Here is a 13,111-nt window from a genome sequence, read left to right on the forward strand (position 1 = left end):
GTTCAGCCTGCTCTCATCAAATACCAACAGCACAAGCAAGCCTCCAACACTCCACCTTGAGCCACTCCTTCTATAAACTGCCTTCAGAATGAAGCAGAGCTTGACCTAAAGCAGACATGCAGCATTTAGCCTGACAGAGGAAAAAAAAAGCGGAGCGATCCCACCACAATTTGGATTGATAAATTACCGCACTCTGGCTTTTGTAGAATTACTGAGAATTAGATATTTAATTTTTTTTTTAAAAATTAAAAATAGTTGCAAAACGTTAAAAGTTGTTTTTTTCTTTAAACATGTGAGGCATAAATTATAACTACAAAGCCATGGGCCACCACAATGAGTTATCTACCACAACTCTAACAGGGGTTATGAAGAGCATCGCTGTCCTAACAGGAAGATGAATTTCATGAGAAAGATGTCACACTGGAGTTTTTTCTCAGTTTGGTCTGTGAAACGTTTCAGTCTTGGATGCGCAAAGAGTCAGAAACAGGAAAATTATCAAGAAATGCCTATCAAATACAACATTCTGGACTCTTCCAGTCTCACAATTATCATCCTTGACATCAAACACAGAGGAGATTTATACAGCTGAGGATGTATACAAATGTTTCTTTTTATCCGTCTGTTACATCCCTTGCCCGCTTCCATAAACCAAACACCGCTGACAAAACACACTGAGTTCAGACAAACTGGGAGTAACACGGGGTCAGTAGTTCTTGTGGTCTTGTTTAAGGATGGCTTTCAGGGAGATCAAGCAGAGTCACCATTTTGTTTGATTGTCCACTTCCTCCAGTATGATGGGGGTCGACAGGACATCTTCAGCTCAGGGTCATTATAACATTACTTTTGCTTTATTGACTTTCCAATTCCCAACTCAGTTTGTCCCCTTGACCCTCAGAGATGGGGGGAGAAAAGGCTGTGTCTTCTGTGTCTGTTGGTGTGGTTTAACTCCCTGCGTGGCACAAAGATCACAGATCTTAAAACAGGGGTTAGGGGTGGGGGGGGTGGGGTGGGGGGGAGTAGCAAAGCTCAGCTCGTCTTCCCTGCCTGTCACCTCTGGGTAAGACAGTTTCCTCTCCCAGAACAACAACCTCCCTTCACATCACAATCCCCAATACAGATAAAGTAAGACTAAAGCTTGACATTTTATCCCCTTAAGCAAAGAAAGCTTGGATTTTTTTTAAATGCTGAAAAGGGAAATTAAACAAACACATTGAACATATGTTTGTATGCACACATATGCTCTCTCCTCTGTAACACACACGCTCACTTTCATAACAGATGCTCCTCCAGCACTTGATCATTAAGGAATGCACCAACAGTTGGAGATAATGCGGTGCCAGCTTCCATTCTACTCCAGACCTCCCCTCCCTTGCACCTCCCTCCCAAGAGAGCCGCCGCTCCCTCACTTCTCCATCCCCTCTGCTGGGCCAGACACGACCTGCCAAGTCCTCCAGCACGAGAGACTACAGCTGGAATGCACTGCTGTCCTCCCTGAGCTTCCACCTGGGAGAGGTGAATAATGACCTGGATTAGTCTATAAAATAACTCTCAAACACCTTCCAGTGTTTGAACAGTGTGGACAAAAACAGGCATCCAAAAATGGTTTTGGTGAAAGGAGAGGCATTTTTGCGCAGGCGTGCTTGAAGAAACAGTAAATGAGTCAGATGTCTGGCTTTTTTCAAAGCACCATTCCACAGCTTATTTTCTTCAAAAAATTCAGATTAATAGAGGGAAGGCTATTTCAATTTTTAAAATGCATGTTTCTGTTCTCAAGAGAAATTAAAGATGCCAGTGGAAACACTGGTTAGTATCAACATAGTAATTACTGTCAGGTTATGACAGAGTGTTGAAAATTGATACACACTGTACTTGACATGAAACAACAGATTATTTGTGATAAAACATTCACACTTGACTGGATTTTAGTGAATCTGCAAGGGAAAAGCAACTAATTATTTATGGCTGAAAGTGGGGAACTTTTAGTGTTTTAGTGTAAAGTTTGCTACTCTTGTCCTTTAAAAGTAGGACATCACATTCTGGGGAATAAGCTTAAACAAGAGAAGAGTCTAGTGAGTTTATTTTTATTTTCCTATGGGGGCTATTAAATCTCTCGCACCCCCACCCCTTCCATTTTTTTTCCCTCCCTCTCTTGAGATAAAATGCTCAGGCTGGGGAGCAGGCCATTCAGCTGGGATGAGAATGGAATGAAAACAATAGCCCTTATCAGGCTCTTATTTACATTTTCCCAGCGTCCCTGCAGTAGACAGCTTGGCGTGTCACCAAGCCCAGATCGCCCCACTGGACCTGGACCAACTTCCTCCAGCCCCACTGATTCCAAGGGTCCCTATGGACCTTCGCCTGGCACAGACAGCCTCCACTCTGCAGCTAGCACAGATAGCAACATACAGGACAAAACTACTGGAGTGTGGGTCCAAGACTTGTTCCCATTGAGAGAGGAATGGCTTCTGGACGACTAAGCCTGTCTGGGTCTCATTGTCTTCTCTCTGGGGCTGGTGCTATGTAACTGGAAAAATTCCCTGAATCCCTTCTTCATTTTTCTTTTCTGTTTTTCTATCTTTAAAAGTTTCCAAATGACACTAAGAAGAAAGTGAATAGTCATCACCATTTAAATACTGCCAAATTCAGTATGCTTGTCTCTTATCAGGCTGTCATCTCTGGTATAAAGCTTTCCTGTGCAGGTATTCTGTGATCTTACTCATGTGGGTGAACAAGTGCAGAAACTGAGACACCTAAACCTGAGATGACTTGGCAAGATTAGACAATATCTTTTTTTTTCCCCCTTTTCCACTGTATTAAAAACAAAGCTAATGATCCTCATAAATCTTAAAAAAGGAATGTTTCTAAGCTGATGTGTGACATAAACAAAGCCTTCAGCACCTGGCAGCCAGTGGTGCCAGAATATCATGTTGAGTGTAAACCACAGGAGTGAAGGTACAATCAAAGCCAGGTTATGACTATCTGTACTGACACCGACTGACTCCCTGACAGTTTTAAAGAAAAACATTAGTGAAATTTCTGCTCTTTGTCTGTCACTCTCAGTTTCCTTTAGTATCCTCCCACAGTTTTTCCTTCCTTGGGAACACCTGATAATCTGAAGTTGTTTTTTTATTGGTCTCACTGCCAAACAAAGTGCTTTTATTAACAAAAGTTAGCTATAAATCTCCTTTATGGAAGTAAAGTTGTTTGCTCATATCTTTTTATTTCTGCAGTAAACAATCAGCATTAACGGCAGAAGCTCGCATCACAGCATGTTGCTGCAAACTGACAAATGAATTTAGTCGAAAACAAATCTAATTTTGTCACTTTGCAGTTGGACAATAATGAAGCTGATCTTAAAAGTTCAAACTGCACTAATTTCCAAATGATTTTACAGGCTGAGGAAGAGTTATTGAGCAATGTGTCCATAGAAATGCCGGTAAATAATCAATTGCTGCTGTGGCTTCTTCACTTTTGCATACAACTGTTTTTAATCTCTTAAAGGTTTACCAAATTTGTTGATGGAACACAACACGCCATCATGTTTCGGAAGACCATGACGGCCTCAGAGCACAAATATGGTTTGTTGCAACATGCAGCAGCGGGTGTTTTATTACCATGGGTTGTCAGCAATGAAAACGTTTCAACTGCCTGCCACCACAATCTGAGCCTCTGTGTGTGCACTGCTCTCCTGGGAGAAAGATGATACTTGTGTTTGAGTGTTTGTTGTGTTGAAAAGCCATTGGCAGAGAAAAGAGGACTATCTGAGAGAGTCAACTTAGCCGTAAGTCAAGGATAAAAAACTAAGACTTCCACTTCAACATTTGCCTCGCACAGTATATCAGTTGTCTCTGCCTCAAGGGGAAAAGCGTAATTACCAAATCAATGATCAGCTGACACTGACCACATAAATAATTTCCTCCGGATAATACGGTGGATCAGACCACTTGCATTTGTACTGGAGGGCAGAGGAACATGGAAAAGGGGGTTTGCTGGTTCAAGTGAGAGACATCTTGCACAGTCAAATGAAACAACCTAAACAGAGAATAAGTTCTTGCAAGATCCATGAACAGATTAAAAAAAAAAAAAAAAAAGAATTTCTTTTTTTTGGGGGGGGTGAGGATATAACATCTATATAACATCTAATATGCGCACTCAAAATACTAGACCACCAAAATGATTGTATTCTGGTGAAGTTGATTGTAATCTTGTTATTTTATAAAAAATAAGGGTTTTATAAAATGGTATTAATATATCCTTACTCCACATATTAATGTTATGCAGAGCTGAGAAAGGAATTAAAACGAATGATTACGTGTAAAATCATCTATTTGATGATGACATTTGATTCTCTTCACTCAATTAACTCCTATAGTATTTAGCAGGAAAGGTAAACGGAAAAACCTTAAGCAATTATCTAACTTAACAAAATGAAAAGCAATCTATAGTACGTAAATGTGTAAATAAAACAGCAATAGCTAGAAGATGACTGGAAAAGTACTTACTTGCCCAGTCATCTTACTTTTTTCTAGGACTCTTTATATGTATGTATAGTTTTGTGTGTGTATGTATAGGTACTCCTGAACATGCATATAAATAAATGAGCAAAATGCACTGTGTGCTCATGTGAAATACTCAATTCTTAAGAAGTTTAATGAGCCCTGGGTGACACCCTCTTCCCCTTATCTTTATATGTGTTCGTGGTGTTGTTCATAAAAAAAACTACCCAAGAATAACCTTTTTTTTTTATATATAAAAAAAAAAAAGCTGCTACATTTCTGACATTGCCACATTTACTGTTAGATCTTTTAGACTTAAATCCTCTTAGAAATACGACTGTCAGAATCTCAAACAGACAATGATAACTTAACATCTAATTTCTCATCCACTCTGCACTGCGCGGAAACAAATCAAAAGTCGAGATTGATGAAAAAGAAAATGACTGTGACACACTCCAAGGAGTCCTTTGAATATCTTAATCACAGGCACACTAAAAACAAGACCCCGTCATCAAACCAAATAAAACATAATAATTACAAGAGGCAGGCAGGGAAGTGAAATCCAGAGAGAAAACATGTTTTTGTCTGTCAGCCGGTAGTCCCTGAGACAACAGCTGTTGGATGCTGCAAATACTCCTGAAGTCTCCATAATCACGCTGTTATTGAAGTGAGGACAAAAAGGGCACTAATTGCAAGGGAGCAATCGGAACGCAATAGGTTACACACCCGGGTGATGCTGCACAATGCAAACTCTGAAGAGAGTGTGTGGTGGTGAAGGTGGTGGTGGTGGGGGGTATTCTAAGCACAACACTACGATGTCACTCATTTTCAGGCAATTACCTTTCCTCCTTGTCAACAGTTGTAATAACCTCCACCATTTTGGTGTACTCTTTGGTGCAGTTAAATAATTCCAGCTTTTTAATTTGTAATTACTGGCACTGGCATGCATAAATAAAGAGGTCCAGCTCCTTGCATCGGTGTATTGCAGAGCACCTGCAACTTCGGGTGGGCTTTCTTTAACTGACACATAATCATTATTCCACTTGGTGAACTCTCTGTTAGTCACCTTTAGACTATCCTGTCTGGTCATGTAAACAGTTGCTATAAATATGCTGCAGGTAAACTCAACAAGATGTGCCTCATCTCAGAGAAAACGTGTCTCTTCAGTTCAGCTATTTTTCTTTTCCCCACTTTATGTCCCTCTTTCTACTTACCTCCTTTCCAAACCCCTGCCAAAATCAGCTGTTAGTCTCGTAAACGAGTTATAGGTCAGCAGAAGATTTTTGTTCTAAGTCAAAGGTCTTTTCATTGAGGCTTTGGGAGAGCTTTGATGAGGGCTGACAGTGGATTAACAGTTAAATGTAAACTACTTTACACTCTAAGTACTACTCCCCACTTAATATTTGAACAGTTTCTTTGATATTTGTTTACACTTAATCCTATCACGAGTTTCTGAGTGTAAATCCTAAGTGAACCAGTTTGACACATGCAACTACAAGTCAAAAAAAATGGTAAGCAGAAACAATGTGCAGGTAACTTTTTGAGTGATTTAGTTCTTGGCCCAAGACGTTAAACACACTGGCCTCTGTGACAAGGAGCCTGCCTCCTTTCCCTTGTCTGCACTGACCAACATGTTAATCCTGCAGAGCTGACCTGCCCATTCTGTGGAACCGTCTACACACACAGCACCCTGACCTTTCTAAATAGGACACGTGTCTATCAAGCATATATGAATTAAGCATCCCCGGGAGGCTTCACCTCCTGAGCTGAGCAGCATGTGACCTCTCCCAATCCATTTTACTGCGGCACTCTGTGGCAATCAGGCTTGAATTATTAAATTGAGCAGTGAGCAATGATCAATTCATTGCGGCCCTTGCTCGCAGGCTGCCCGGCTGTACTTCAGCAGAAATGACATTGAGAACACTTGAATATGCTTCCAGACAATGCACATAAATGTGAAATATGTCAGACCCAATATGTCAATAATCATAACTGTACAGGCTGAAGCCATGTCCACGCTAATCCTACAGAAATGCTGTTAGATGACCATAAAGTGAGCAGGTTTCAGACTGTTATTCCTTACAAAGCTTACTTAAGAGAAATAAAGGAGACGCTGAGGGGAAGATGATGTAACTGTGGATTAAAAATGCTTTGCATCTACAAGTTTGAAAGAAAGATTTCATATCGGTGTCCAAACTTAATAATCTGGACATAAACTTTTATTTTAAAAAATTTTGAAAGCAGAAAGATTTGTGGTTCAAATCGCAACCTAACTATATCTGATTTTTCTAAATTGTATTGGGGTAAGTAACAAAAGCAAATAAATTAGACAAGAGGAAGATTGTTGGAAAGTAAGCAACTCAAGGAGGCTGGAAGTAGGAGAACAGCAAGGAAAAAACCAATCAAAACTTTGTGAGGAAGATATGAGGAGCCAAGATAAACCAGTACTCAGTGCCCCCAAAACTGCAATCTCCCCCCTAAGCCGGAGAGTGGCAGCTGGCAGAACAGCTGGTGAATAGGATTAATGTCAGAAGAATGAAATAAAACTCAACATATGTCCGAGCCTGAGGTGTTGGGACTGTGCGTGATTGTGCCCCCGATGGATGCCATGTGTGCAGCTGGAAGGAGCTGCTGTGCTGCTCTGCTTTCTACCCCACAAGGTCACTTTTAAGAACTAGGACCATTAAATGCTTGGATGGCAAAATGAACTTTTCATTCCCTTTTCTCTCCTCTCTTTTGCTTTTAAGTCTTTATCCAGACAGCTGAGGGACTCTTTTGAATATGGGCTTTCAATGCAATTTAAAAGTCAGAAACAAACAATTCCAACTTCAATTAAATCAAGCAAGAAACATAAAGTGAAAAGGTTAAGATGAGGTTTTCGAGAAGTGCAGACTATCAAAAATTATTTCCAATGTAGTATACACAGTGCAACTGCAGTATGAAGAACCTAAACATGGTGGGACAGCACACAGAACAAAATTTAACAAAGCAAAACAAACAAAGAAAAAACTAACATAAATACTCTGCTAGATAAGATAAGTAGACATTGTTTCAGAAATCTCAACTGCTGCTGCTGCTGATTACAGGATCGGTACGGGATGAAGATCACGAGGAGGAATAGGGATACTTAATTTCAGTTTATAATTTCAATTTGATGTTGGCAATCATTATGGTCCACACAATGTAATAAATTATAATAATTTCACACAAAAATGTAATTACCAGGTACCTTGCACTGGGGAGATTTTTTGGGGGAGTTACCCTGCAATTTAACTGTCAGACATAAACTTGCCTGCTAATCAATGCTCGAAAACATTCACATTTATTCATCTATGTTAAATTAATGGAAGTGTGAAGAAAACGAGGAGCACTGTGATGGCGGCAGTTCACTGTGATTTAGTGAATTAATGGGTGCCTGACTCTATAAGGACAAAAACAGACTAATAGGATCCACATGAATGCGTTACAGTTGGCAGTGAAGCCAAGTGTCTAGTATAGACATTTAAAGTTTATTTCAGGCATATTGGACAGAAGCAACATGAAATAGAGCCATTGAAATACACATAAAAAAGTGACACAAGTTACATGATTGAGCTCAGTAATACATATTACATTTTTAAATAACAGCACACTGTAAATATGTTGGATACTGCCAGGTTTTGTCTGTGCATAAGGGATTGTCCTCCTACTGTGCATTCTCATTAAACAACATTTTTGAAAGGAAATATTTTTTACTCATAATTAAAGTTGTTTATTGAATACATTGCCAAGTTAGTTTATTAAAAAGCCATAGTTTCAGATCTACACACTGCTACACATTTTTATATTAATTACTATTTGAAGAAAAAAAAAGGCGGAATGTATGCACCCATAAACAAACAAAAACACTTCTTTATGTTCAAAGGTTGTATGATTCAGTATTAATCTTTTGGTGATTATTACTTTTTTTCTTATCAAATTCACAATTAAAAAATAATTTTAAAAAAAAAGGAACACCAGAAATCTCAGTAGCTCACAGTTATGACTGTTACCTCTCCCCTGGTTGAAGAAATCATGAAGTTGCCATAGCATTTGTAAAGGTTAAGCATTCCAACTTTTAGAAAGTCCCCCATTCATTTGCCCTCAGCTAAGTATCTCAATGTTCAGCAACAATAGAAGCTGTATTTTTCTTTTCAGACAGTCCATTCGCTTTCTGTGGGATACACAGCCATATGGACTGCAACCTGCTGGGTAAAGATGGAGAAATTTGCCTCTCATGAGAGACTGAGCTCATTGGCCCACCTCACAACAGGGAAGTTACAGCACCAGCTTTGTTGAGCTGAGTGTCGCCCACCCAGAAATAATATGTCAAAGAAGAAGGCAGGAGATGAGTGCTGCAGTAAACAGTGTAGAAGAAGTAAAGTAATTGCACTCAAAGAGTCTAATGACGTACTTTTTGTAATATAAGATTTTTTTTTAAGTGTGCTTCAATTTATCCTAATTTTAGATATCAATATTAACCCACTGATTGACCTCCATGATAAGTAATTGACGACATAACATCATATTACTTATTAAATTGTGGTCCAGTGCAGTCTTGAAAATTACACTGGAGGCTCCTTTTAAGAGTGATGATATCAATCAAATGATTATCATCATTGGCACCCGCGCTTTGGAATGTAATAAAACACAGTTCTGTTAATTTCTTTTGACATTTTCATCACACCTCCTTGTGCATGTGATATCACTGAACAAGGAGAAAGAAAAGCTCTGAGTAGGAGGAAACATGTGTTTCACTGCTGATTAAATAGTCTCTTTGTTCGTGAGGCTGCTCATCAGTATTTGTTGTACGACGTTCATGCTTGCTGTTTGGGGGATAAAAGAAAACAATGCAAATATGTTAATAGGCTTCATCTATGCAACTTGTCATGTTTAGTTGTGTCAAGGCGGATCTCTGTTGGATGGCTGACGTACTTCTGACTTACAGAGGAAGCCTGAAATCTGCTCTGAAATCATTAGCGGGGTACAGAGGCTGTCTGTGCCCAAGGTGTGAGTTACACTCACACTATTTTGATTCTTGGTCAGATGACACCGGTTCTTTTGTCAAGTTATGTGTGGAGAATGCTTGGGAGCTGAATGCCACAGCTAGGACAGTGATACTGAGCTGGCACACAGTGCAACACTGCTGCAAGCCTTCAGACACACACATGCACATACTCTCAGCAGGACACATGTACCCTCACTCTGCCCCACATCCCGTTGTGGAATAGCCTTATTTCTGACTGCCTCAGCACCCCCTCCTACGCTCCAGTGCCCAAGTGCAGTTTGTCTGACTATGACCCTCTTCATGTTTCTCATAATCGCAAAACAAGGCTGTTATCTCCCACTTGTAGCTTACATGGCCTAATGACAAATATAGTAGCATTAATGGCTTCTGCCTTCTTATGTGTCAGCACTGCACCCTCCCTCTGCCCCTCCAAAAACTGTGCAGTCACATAAAACAGTCAGGCCACCATAAACCATTGCTGATTTAACCATCTAGTTACTCTCATACAGCAGAAAAGCAGATATATTTTTCCTCTAACATAAAAAAAAACAACTTTGTTTAATATTTATCCTGCAGCAGCTGTGACGTCACTGACTGCGTTTCTATGCTATTCATTATAAATTCAGTTAACGAGTCATACCTACAGCCAACACGTGGGTGTGTGAGTATGCAAAGACAAAAAGAGCTCTGTGCAACCCTGGCTGTGATTTGTCTCTTAGAGACACCCGTTTCCTCCTATCAAGGGGTTCCTGTGCAGCCAGTAAGCCAGCATCACAATGGGAGTTTTGTGCTGTATGGGTGCAGGGGGACACACTCAGCAGCTGAAACCCAGGAAGATGGCCCCTGGAATGCTCTACAGCAGTTGCTACTGTTGACTAATCGGAATATGAGAAGTGGGGAAGGTGATCTTGAATGCAAAGAATGGCACATTGAAGAAGCAGCTGCTTGTTTTGTCATATGAACGACTAAGACAGCAGAATGGGTTCCCGTTTTGAAAGGGGCAACAAAATCTATATCTTAGCTTGTGTAAAGTGAAACCTGTGTTGGCCTCTGTCGTCCTGTGGGGACGGGCCTGTTATGTGAGGGCTCTGTTTTGGAAGAGATAGTAAATACATAATTCAGCAATGGGCCAGGTTCTTTGGGCTGACTATTCCCCTTATGCAGCCACTCCATTTAACACTGGGCTCTGATCTCAGCCTGGCAGCAGAGCAACTTTGTCACTGGAGAGTAAGAAAGGGTGGGAGTCCAAATTCATAGGAGGAGGGGAAATGTTGATCTGGGCCAGATAAGGACAACGACTTGATAAGAATAAGAAAATACAGAGAAAAAAAAAACAAGAGGAAAGGTAGGACAAGGTGAAAAGCAAAACCAGAGAAGAGGAAGATGTAAATGGCCGTGTGTTGGTTTTGTGAAAGTTCACATGTCAAGCTGGCACAGTGCCTGCAGCATACAGCCGAAAAATCTATTTAGTGTCTGCTTCACAGGGTGACAAGAGGGTTGATTGGCAGAGAGCAAAGAGCCACTTTTGATCATGTGTCCTAACAAGCGATTCCAGCTCATGTCTCCTCATCCTGAACAGATCTACATTACCTATTCAAACAAAAGTGACAGACCAGAGCACTGCTCCACTGAGCTGCTCCACCATGCCACAGGCCAAGAAAGAATGCACGTACATGCACAGACACACACATACAGGAAAGCCTCTGCTGGCACGTGCAGTGCATGCAGGGGAGAGCGCACACACAGAAATACTGGTTTCTGTGTGTGCGCTCAAGATTATCAAGATAAGGAGCTTGCTGAAATTTGTTGACAGAAACAACAGATTATCAAAGGTTGTTGGAACATGGCACACAGGGGAGATGCTTGACAGATGCTTGGCCTGTGCAACTGTCCTGACAGGAAGGTCTTGGCCTTCTACTGTCTGGAAGGATGCAGCAGTCAGAGGCAGCGTAGAGCAATGCGCAAAGAATGTCTCAAAATCGGAATCCAAGGCAACTGGATTTCCAGCCCTCATTGCATATGCATGGAGTCAGAGGCTCATGCACAGATCATTATAACAAAGATTCCTATTAATTAGGTGGGATAAAGCAGAACCAGATGACATGGCAGCTGGGATGAGACGAGAGGGGAGAAGGGCGGGCGCCTAAAGGCGAGGGAGATAGTGCATCAGTCTGTTTTGGGGGGAAGGGAAGGTTTATTTGGAATATAAGGAAAAGTAAAGATCATATACTATAAATCTTTGGAAAGCCCCTCAAAATATATTTAATACTGCATTTAAAATAAATAAATGGATAAAAATAAATCTCTTGAGGTTTTCAGCACCTGCAGCCAATTTAACTGTGAGCCTTTACCTCAGACTCAGCAGGAGCTGCAATGCAGACAGGAAACAGTGTTACAACAGAGTCAAGAGTTCATCAGTGCTAATCAGACCACAGGCTCAAAGCTGATCCTATTCTCTTCCAAAGCTTTCACCCATCCCTGAATCTCATTACATGGCATGTTGTAATAGCAGATAATGACCTGGGGCTACTCGCACAATGCAGATCACTCACCCACACTCAACCTACTGCACAGTCATTATACAGTGATAATACACAGCCTCACCAGGGGGATTACACTTACAAATAGAGAAGAAGGAAAGGAAGACAAGTCAACATGGTAATGTGGAAGCACATACAATTCACATGTATAACTCTATGCCTGAACACAATTTGTCCAGTGGTAAACCCTGCTGTGCCGCTTTCTGTCACAAGCAATAATTAGGTTACCTGTAGCTGTAAGAGAAGAACTCTTTTCTCCGTAGCTATTAAATATCCTTCGCCATGAGATTAAAAAGGAGCTGCAGTTTGCCTGGTGGTATGGCTGCCCTTTCCCGGGCTAATTAGCCTTGACTCTGTCAAAGGGCTCCAAGTGTTGAGTATTTTGTTAGAGAACACACTGTATATGACTGGCAGAACATGGGATGTTTTAAAAAAAAAAAAAAAAAAAAAAAAAATATAGAACCTTATTTTTTCCTGTTATTTCTCTTTTTTTTGTACGCAAGTCTTGACATATTTTAACTTATCCATTTGTGCTTGCAGGTTGCTTTCTAGAGTATGAGCTAAAGGGTTGTTATTGATATTTATAGATTATACTGTAAATGCAGACAATGTGTGCTCTTTGGCTTATGTGGACTCTGCTGTTTCCTCAACATCCTGGGAACTGAGCCAGTTCAGTAGGAGTCAAAAGGTTCACTTGTCTAAGAAGAGGTTAAAACATCCAAATGTTAGATTGTTTCCTGCTGTCAATTATTCTAAATAATGCTGAGGTCTTTACTGAAACCATCTATCTTGTTTTTTTTTTTACTATTGTTCTATTCTAATATATCATTCCATTACCTTACTCAACAAGCCAAAAAGGATCACTTAGCAATGCAATGATGACAAAATTCAGAACTGTTCAGTATTGTTTCTGAAGTCCATTCAGAGCCTCAGAAAATCCCTAAAGCTGTGACATGGTGCTGAAACCCAACTACCCGTCCTTGTCTTGGGGACAATCATAAAGACTCAACACACAAGTATTTCTGTGTTGACTTGTGCAGTATTGATTC

At 40.5% G+C, this 13,111-nt stretch overlaps 1 protein-coding gene across 5 annotated transcripts in view; it reads right to left on the bottom strand.

Annotated features, from left to right (window-relative positions):
- Positions 1-13,111, bottom strand: part of sox6 (SRY-box transcription factor 6) — a 132,379-nt gene that overhangs the window by 66,558 nt on the left and 52,710 nt on the right. The gene's annotated exons all lie outside the window — the stretch shown is intronic.

This window comes from Telmatherina bonti (assembly GCF_933228915.1).
Source record: "Telmatherina bonti genome assembly, chromosome: 1".
Lineage (NCBI taxonomy): Eukaryota > Metazoa > Chordata > Actinopteri > Atheriniformes > Telmatherinidae > Telmatherina > Telmatherina bonti.